Source organism: Pavona decussata, unplaced genomic scaffold (assembly GCF_977016875.1).
Source record: "Pavona decussata unplaced genomic scaffold, jaPavDecu1.1 SCAFFOLD_238, whole genome shotgun sequence".
NCBI lineage: Eukaryota > Metazoa > Cnidaria > Anthozoa > Scleractinia > Agariciidae > Pavona > Pavona decussata.
This window is the reverse complement of record NW_028145643.1, coordinates 1,683,855-1,693,709: the sequence shown is the minus strand read 5'-3', so window position 1 is coordinate 1,693,709 and position 9,855 is coordinate 1,683,855.

The following is a 9,855-nucleotide window of genomic DNA, read 5'->3' as shown; positions in this document are numbered from 1 at the left end:
AAGAAAAAATTAATTACTATAAAAATATAAATTATCAAGCAAGTCTTATTTTGGTTCAGTTTGTCTACGAGCAAACCCTTACTTTTCTTAGTAATAGTAATAGTAATAATAATAATAATAATAAGAAGAAGAAGAAGAAGAAGAAGAAGAAATGGTAATAGGACTGAGTGGAGTACAATTCAGGGAGTAATCGGACGACTAATTTCAAATCGGCCGAGCGCGTAGCGCAAGGCCGATTTGAAATTACGAGCCTGATTACCCCTAAATTGTACAACATGAAGTCCTATTACCAATTAATTGTGCCAATAACAAAATGTGAGAATCTAGGTCAGTTAGTTTCCTCCATCTTTCTTCTCCAGTTGAAGCTGGACAGCTTACGTGGTCACAGATTTTTCATTGATTTTGATTGGTTATCATGTGCCATTAAGTGAAATTTCATTTGCTAGTGGCATTTGCTACTTGATTTTCATTGGTTCTTCTCTGTCCAGTTTTGGAGTTAAATAGCAAAATTTAGCTATAAATATGGGCTGTTAAGAACCAATCATATTCAAGCATTTTGTTATTGACACAATTATTATAATAATAATAATAATAATAATAATAATAATAATAATAACAACAACAATAATAATAATAATAATATCTTTATTGGTACATCCAGTCAAAATGGATAGTAGTAGGGAATTAGGGGTTCAGGAACCGGGAGGAAGGGAGGATGAGTAAACAATAGCCTAGAGGATGATGTCATCAAAAACGATGACATCATAAGCTAGAAATAGAGACAAGGGGGTATGCGTCGGGACACAAGGGGTGTAATTTCCTCCCCTCCCGGAAGATGATGTCATCAGAAAGATGAGGGTATGGTCTAAAAATAGACTGAGAAAAATAAGGCCATAACCAGGCCTGAAAGGTCAAAATCACGCCAAAAGGGACAAAATGAGACAAACGGGCTATTTGTAGTTATGTGTCTTTATTTTTCTCAGACACACGCGTGGGTGTCGCGCGTATTTAATTTTTGCTTTTTCTAAAAAGACTTCCGAATGTAGATTCTTTAGCTTAGAAGTTGCAGATCCTGGAGCTTGCGACTAGCCAAAGGGCTTTCACCTACAACCCTCACAGCAACTTCTCGCTTCTCCATGCACGAGTTGATTTATTTCCCACGCAAATGTATCTTCCATTATCTCTGCTATATTCTTCCTTAACAGATGCGCTTCAAGATCAATTTCATCAACCAGCAAATATCCACTAATAAGTGACTTACACATGATTTCAAGCTTTTTGTTTCTTCCTCAAAATAGTATATCTCACAATGAAATCTACTCAATTTTATAATAAAAATTTAACACCCGATGTATTACGTCATTCTATCTATTTTTAATTTTCGCTCCCTGATGATGTCATAAGAGTCTATTTTTAGACCATACCCTCATCTTTCTGATGACATCATCTTCCGGGAGGGGAGGAAATTACACCCCTTGTGTCCCGACGCATACCCCCTTGTCTCTATTTTTAGCTTATGATGTCATCATTTTTTATGACATCATCCTCTAGGCTATTGTTACCTCATCCTCCCGTTTTATCTATTTTAAGCTTATGATGTCATCGTTTTTGATGACATCATCCTCTAGGCTATTGTTTACTCATCCTTCCTTCCTCCCGGTTCCTGAACCCCTAATTCCCTACTACAGTACTATGGATAACTTTTGAATGCAGAGGTCCACACAACGCAGGAATTAAACTTGCTGGTAATTTTGCCGGATCTCTCTTGTGAAAGACCTCGTGTCAGGCGTCACTTGAACGTGAAAATACAAAACTGAATGCAAGGCTGGCACTACGGCAAAGGGCAGATTTAATAGTGGCCAATATTTCGACTAATAGAATTAGTCTTCCCCAGGGCCAGAGCTATACTGAAGGAAAATATAATAACGGCTCCTTAAATTAAAGTTTGAAAAATACATGGAAAAACATGATTGGCTAACACATGATATGATGACAGCGTACTTGTAAATATGAGATAACAAAAATATACTAACGGCTCCTAAAATTAAAATTTGAAAAAATACATGCAAAAAAATGATTGGCTAATACATGACATGAAGACAGCGTACTTGTAAATACTAGTAGTAATCACAGATTATTGGAGTGCGTTCGATTCCTTACAAAGGACGAAACTTAGGTATGGTAGGCACTTTCCTGTTCGTTTTAATTTGACTTATTTCGTTCGTTTTACTCTTTATGCAACTTTTCTTTATTGCAATAATCATCATGTTCACAGAATATTTGAAGTTTCCTTTCCAAATTAATAACCACAGTTTTACTGCTGGTTACCCAGCCTGAATAAAGCAAAGTTAATGGGCAAATAAAAATCTTAACTTTGAGGGTGAAGAAACATCTGGAGCGTGAGGGATTATTTCACTCTTCCACCCTGAAGCTACGAGATTAGGGGCAAACCCGAGTACGTGACAGATCTGACAGAGAAAAATTATAATTAAGGTTGCATGACATTTGCAAAATATTTTCGTAACGTCTTTAATCATTGAAGAACGTACTTTAACACAACACGGTATACTTTTACTTCTACTTGCTACTACTATTTACTAACAACAAGATTTCAAGGTATTTCTTATACGCTACGCGAAAATCCCGCTGCTATGAAGCGATAAACATTTTGAATGTGGAGATCTAATTAGCATATTGGAGGTCTTGATCTCCATCGGATAACCAAATGCGCGTGTACAAGCATAAAAATCTAACACAGAGATAAAAATACTACCGCTGGCGATCGACTATATATTTCCATTTGCTACTAAATCTTACTATTTATTAGCTACTAGAAAGGTATTTTTTATACTTAACGCGAAATTCCCGCCTCTAGGAAGCGATAAACATTTTTCTGGTTGGGATCTAATTAGCATTTTGACAGTCTAATCTGATCTCAGACACAACTCACCCAAGTATAAAAATCTATTGCTCGAAACCTCAAGAATTCAGAGAGATGAAAGTGTTACCGAGACGGTACACTATTTGCTTTTACTTGCTACTACTCTTTACTTGCAAAAAGAAAGATATTTTTGATACTCTACGCGAAAATTTTGCTGCTATGAAGCAATAAACATTCTGGATGTAAGCTTACTCTACGCGAAAATCCCACCGCTATGAAGCGATAAACATTTTGAATGTTCCGATCTAATTAGCATATTGAAAGCCTTGTGCAAGCATAAAAAATTATTATAGAAACCTCATGAATTCAGAGGGAGAAAAACTGTGCTACCGCATTGTTCATCGCAAATGATCCCATATATGTCCTTGTTCGTCGAAGAGTGAAAGAAACAAAACCTCTAAACACGAACACGGTCTGCTGGCCGCTTTACACAAACTCTAGCGAAGCACGAAACAGAATGCTTTGCGCAACGAAATTGTGACGTCACTCAAAATGGCGCTGAAAAGGTGAACGGCCGATCGAACGAAAAAACACGGGTCAGCTTTCGCTTGGGATGCACAGGATACCTACGCGATCACAGGCAGCCCAGAAGATTAGGAAGCGTTCTTCCTTCGTCGAACGCAATGAGATAACAAAAATATAGAAGTGTATAATCAAGGTTCAGCGTTCGTTTTTCCTGTTAATGCCTTCTGGAGATAACGTTTTCCTTCTATGAATAAGAAAAGCCTCCCGTGCCTTACGTCGGGAGGCATTGATGGTGGGTTGTAGTTCGAGAGGAATAAGTCGCATGTCCGCAGAAGAGTGACCTGGTAAGTTGAAGTGTGTAGGGACTGCTGCTGTGGAGTTGGCGTGATGTGGGTTGTTTGTCGCTTGTCTGTGTTCTGTGAACCTTTCACGGATCGTGCGTTTGGTTTCCCCTATATACTGTTTTTTACATTTTTTACATTCAATCATATATGTAAGGTTAGTAGAATTACAGGTTATATGTTGTTTTATTTGTCTTGTTTCGCCGGTGTTGCTAAAAGTGTACGAAGTTCTTGCATCGTCAATGTAAGGGCAAGTGAGACATCCATGAGTGGAGTTGCAGCGGAAAGTGCCAGAGGTGAGCTTGGGTGTCGTGTTAGGGTTCTTTAGTTTTGCTCGAACCAAAAGGTCGCGAAGGTTTGGTGAACGACGGTAAGCGATGAATGGTTTATCTGTGAATATTTTTTGAACGCGAATCTGTGGAGTTGAGAATAGGTTGTTTCCTGTGAAGTATTTCTTGGATATTAGGTAGTGCTGGGTTATAAGTGATGGTGAAGGGGACTGGGGTGTTGGATTTATCTTTATCATGATTATGTTCCTGTAATGTCTCACTTCTGGGTATCTGTTTGGCTCTTAAGATTTGTTCTTTCACAAAACGGTCTTTATAGCCTCGTTTTGTTAAATATGAGAGCAATTCTGCTGATCGATGTTCGAAGAATTCGTCTTTGGAGCAAATCCGACGTAAACGGAGAGCTAGGCTGTAAGGGATGGCTTTTTTTGTATGATAAGGATGACTTGAGGAATGGAGTAAATACTGGTGTTTGTCTGTAGGCTTGCAATAGAGATCGGTTTCGATTTTTCCATTTTCGAGTTGAATATTAACGTCCAGGAAAGGAATAGAAGTTGTAGATCGTTCACTAGTGAACTTAATAGTAGGGTGGATGTTGTTGAGGTATGTGATGAAGTTGTCTAGCTTTTCTTCTCCGTGTGTCCAGACCATCAGAATGTCATTCTAATAGTTTCTTTATTCGCCTTCTTTCATTCAAACATATACATCATAATCATATACATGTAGTATCGGATAAGGCAGGAGATCCAGCAAGCTCTAATGAGCTTTTTAAAAGATCTCCGCAGTATTAACACAATTTACTAAGACTAATTACAGAAGGCGGACTAATGACAAGTAAACTAATTACATTGTAGGTATCATTTTACTAATTAACCATTTTTGTTCTACTATTAATTACACGGCTGATTTTGAATATATAATTTTAAGCCTTTTTTAAAACGATCAAAAGAATCAATGTTCTTGATATCATCAGGTAGACTGTTCCACATAGTTGCTCCTTTACACCTGAGAGAAAATTTTGCATAATTTGTTCTTTTAAATTCAACATGTATTTTTGTCGCGGATCGTGTATTATAAGAATGTATGCTTTCATTGTTGGTAAAAAAATTTGTGAAATATGCTGGAAGATTACCGTGGTAATACCAATACATGAAAATCCCAGTTAAATATATGTTTAATTCATAGATATCGAGTATATTTAAAGACTTGAACAGATGTCTCGAGTCATCTGTATAATTTGAGAAAGTGATAATTCTAACAATTTTCTTCTACAACATGAAAATAGACTTTAGCCTGGTAGAATAGGTATTTGCCCAAATAACATTGCAATATATTAAATATGGATAAATCATGGTGTTATAAAGTGTTAAGAGTAATTTGAGGGATAAATAATGTCTTGCTTTTGCCGTTATGCCGACCATTTTTGAGACTTTCGTTGCAATATGATTAATATGATATTTCCACGAGAGTTCTTCATCAATGATTATTCCCAAGAATTTAGTATACTTGACTTTTTCAATGTTGTTTTCATTTAAAATTACATGTGCATTATAATTTAGCCTCTTTTTCCTAGTTTTGAATATCATTAAATGTGTTTTATTTACATTAAGTGATAACTTGTTGGCAGTTAACCACAATGCTACCTTTTTTAGTTCTTCATTCATAATTCTGATAAGAGTTTCTAGATCATGATGAATCAGGAATAAGTTTGTGTCATCTGCAAATAGTATAAAAGATAATATTTGGGAGCATTTGGATATATCATTGATGTAGATTAGAAACAAAAGAGGCCCCAGCACAGAGCCTTGAGGCACTCCACAACTGATTGTTAAGCTATCTGATTTTGTTGTTTTATATTTAACAGCTTGTTTTCGAAACTGTAGATAATTTTTAAACCATTCCAGCACTATTCCTCTTATTCCATAGTGCTCTAGTTTATGCAACAAGATAGCATGATCCACTGTGTCAAATGCTTTAGACAGATCTAAAAATACACCCATCGTGTATTGATTGTTTTCAATTGCATTTGTGATCTTAGTTACTAGTTCCAATATTGCATGATTTGTTGAATGCTTTTTACGGAAGCCATACTGATGTTCGTTTAGAATATTATGTTTGTCTAGGAACTTTATGATTCTCTTATACATCAACTTTTCTAATATTTTTGAAAAACATGGGAGCACGGAAATGGGTCTATAGTTTGAAAATGATTCCTTATCATTTGTTTTAAATACTGGTGTAACAATTGCCATTTTAAATTCATTAGGGATGATTCCTGTCAGAAAGGTTTGGTTAAAAATGTATGTTAGTGGCTTCACTACGTTATCTGAAATTGCTTTTATCACCCTTGGGGACATTTCATCATAGCCACCTGATTTATTGACGTTCAATTGATTAAATTCTATCTTAACTTCATTTTCCGTAATAGGGTCTAGAAATATTGAATCCTGATTATTCGCAGGTAAATAGGAGCTAAAATTCATGTTGCTTGGTGGTATTTTTTCAGCTAATTTAGGTCCTACATTAACAAAGTATTCATTAAAGTTATTTGCTATTTCGTTAGGATCGGTAATTATGTTACCATCCTTCATAAAATTGTCTGGTAATTCTGAATTTGATTTATTTTTATTAGTTATCTCATTTATTAGTTTCCATGTTTGTCTTATGTTGCCTTGTGATTCTTGAAATTTGCCATTGTAATACGATTTTTTTGCAAGTCTTTTAATTTTGTTAAATTTGTTTCGATAGGTTTTGTAATTTTTTTCATTTGTATTGTTTGGGTTATTAATGAATCTTTTATATAGTTTATTTTTAAGTTTCCTCGAGGCCAGAATTTCTTTTGTGATCCACGGGGTTTGATATGACTTCTTAAAACTAATTTTTCGTCTCATTAGTGGTACTGTTTCATCAAATGCATTATACAATATTTTATAAAATGTAGTGTAGGCGTACTGTGGGTTTGCTTCTCTGTATACTTCTTTCCAGTTTTCACATTTTAGTTTTTGATTTAAGAGTTTGAGAGTTTCACTTGTTATCTTTCTATATTTTGTTTCTTTGATTGGGGTCGTGTTAGTATTAGTTATGGTAGTCGCTATTTGAAAAATAGGTAGGTGATCAGAGATATCTGTTAATAGTAGACCAGTAGTAAAATTATCTTCAAAGCTATTAACAAAAATGTTGTGCTTGTTATTCTAGTGGGTCTTGAAATGAGTGGGTAAAAAGACGATGAAAACATGTAATTTATAATATCATTTGAATGTCGATTTTCCTCAACTTTATGTCTCCCATAAGGAAACACTTCTTTTTCTGGGAATCCAATTTCTGAAGTAATTGTAATAAGCTTTCCTAATACTGATCTAAATTATTATTTGGAGGTCTATAAATTACTCCTACAAGTATATTGTCTGGTCTTGCCAGCTCAATAAATTGTGATTCTATTACATCATCTATGTTAATCGAGAGGTCATGTCGTTCACGGTACTGGTAGGATTGCTTTACATATAATCCCACACCACCGCCAATTTTATGATTGCGTACCCTTCCCACAAAGCTGTATTGATATAATGGGAAGTCATTCACATTGTTGCTATTTAACCATGTTTCTGTTAAACCTATCACCGAAAATTTGTGATCTAAGGAATCAAGGTATTCAACAAAATCAGCATGCTTATTTGTAATGCTTCTTATGTTGCAATGTAAAATCGAAAAATTTGTCTCATTGGTAGTTCGTAACAATTTTTTGAACTTATCTTCATCATAGTAATCACAATTATCAATATGATGTATGATGTGATTGTAGTAATTATTATCCGGGTCTAGATTAGTGTCCATTGTTAGATATGGTTTTCCCCGATCATCAATTGAAAAGGGGTTAAAGGTTAACTGTTTAAGTTTCGCAATATCATGGTCGTTTAGTTTGAGGTTTGACTGCTTGATTATGTTTTGAAATTGATCATCATGTAAATTACAGAAAGGAAGTTCATTTCCAATATCATTTGAATTCATAAGATTGCTAAAGTAGAAATTATAACATTATAACAGTGCAACAGAGTTGATATAGATTAGGCTTACTCAATGTTCGAAAGGTGATTCCAGCCCCGCAACTCCTGGATGCCTGCGTCGCCACGTTGAATAAATCGAATCTTCCCATTCACAAACCATGCTTTTTCAACTGAACTTTTGTCCTTCAACTTCTGTAATCGTTTAGCGAGATCAGGTCATCTATGTACCGGAGCCAGAGAAACGGTTGATCAGCGTAATCCTTTAGTGCTTTTCTCTCAAATTCCCCCATAAACAGGTTGGCGTAAGCAGGTGCCATTCTGGTCCCCATGGCCGTACCATGTTGTTGTATAAAATGTACTATGGATCTAATATGAACAATTAAAATCTAAAATTTAACATTTAAAAGTGATAAAACATTACCATATTATTTAAAACTTTAAAAAATCTTAAAATACGTATCATCACACCTATCAAGTGTCAATGGCTTCAAACTTCGTCAAGGGCACGTCCTTTAATCGCGTTCTTAAAAACATCAAATGACTCTATGTTTGCTAAACTTTCTGGAAGATCATTCCAGAGCTGAGCAGCCCTATATGAGAATTAAAGATCCCTGCTCTGTTGCTGATCTAAAAAATGGTATATTAAGCGTATCTTTATTCCTAGTATTTCTTGTATGCACTTGGCGTCTTGTCGTAAACTTATTACACAAATATGGTGAGGCTAATCCCTTTCTACATTTAAAAGCCATTAAAGTGTCTCTAACCTCCAGTTGCTTAGCAACCGGCAACCAGTGAAGTTCCTTCTGCATCGGCGTAATGTGATCATACTTCCTTGCGCCAGTCACGATCCGTGCCGCAAAATTCTGAACTTAGCGATCGTAAAGCGGCAAACCATGCGTGCGGACCCCGTGCTTACTCGCTTTTATTATCCTTAAGAAAAATAAGGGATTGCTAGTGATCTATGGTTCAGTGGCCATCTACATCTCATTTGTATCTTCCTTACACGTTGAGAATCACAAATTTATCGTCTTTGCTAGTAAACTTATCACTGAAAGGAAGAGAGCATCCTATATCAGACAAAAAATCACCAGGCTGTGAAATGCCCCAGGGTAGGCTAATGCCCTACCCCCTGGGACGGATAATATGGATTATTAAAAACTGAATCATTGTATAATGCAATTCCAGGGATTTGATTGGCTTAGCGGCCATGGTATATGAGCTATTATACCATGCCCGAGGATAGAGATCATTAAAATGGTCTTCTAATTGTTCTTGCTAGTAAGCGAAACCAGCCATAACTTACAATATTTCTTGATTGTTTTTAATAAAACAATTATTCCACTCGCGCTTGTTGGATATGAGATGATTATAGCCAACTCGGCGCTTCGCGCCTCGTTGGCTATCTGTCATCTCATATCCAACAAGCGCGAGTGGAATAATTGTTAAAAAATGCCCCACTAATGCCCGGGGGGGAGGGGAGGGGGTGGACACTACTGGAATTGACTGATGCATGTACTTAACCGGCTGCAAAGCTGCGGTCGGCTATGATGCCGGCCCTACTGACATCCTCGGGGAGGGGGAGGGGGAGGGGAACACGCATTCAAAACAAACCCTTCTCGTGCAATCATCAAAGTCAAAAGTCAAATAACTTTATTTATCCACGGTATTCTCAGCAGTTACACTAGGTACTACTTATAAAAATGCTAGTTACAAAATTCGTAAAATAAACTATCTTAACCTACAATAAATTAAGTAAACTGTTTTACATGAGAGCCGTGTTTGATTAAGCAATTACATTGAAAGACGCCACTGTAGCCAGC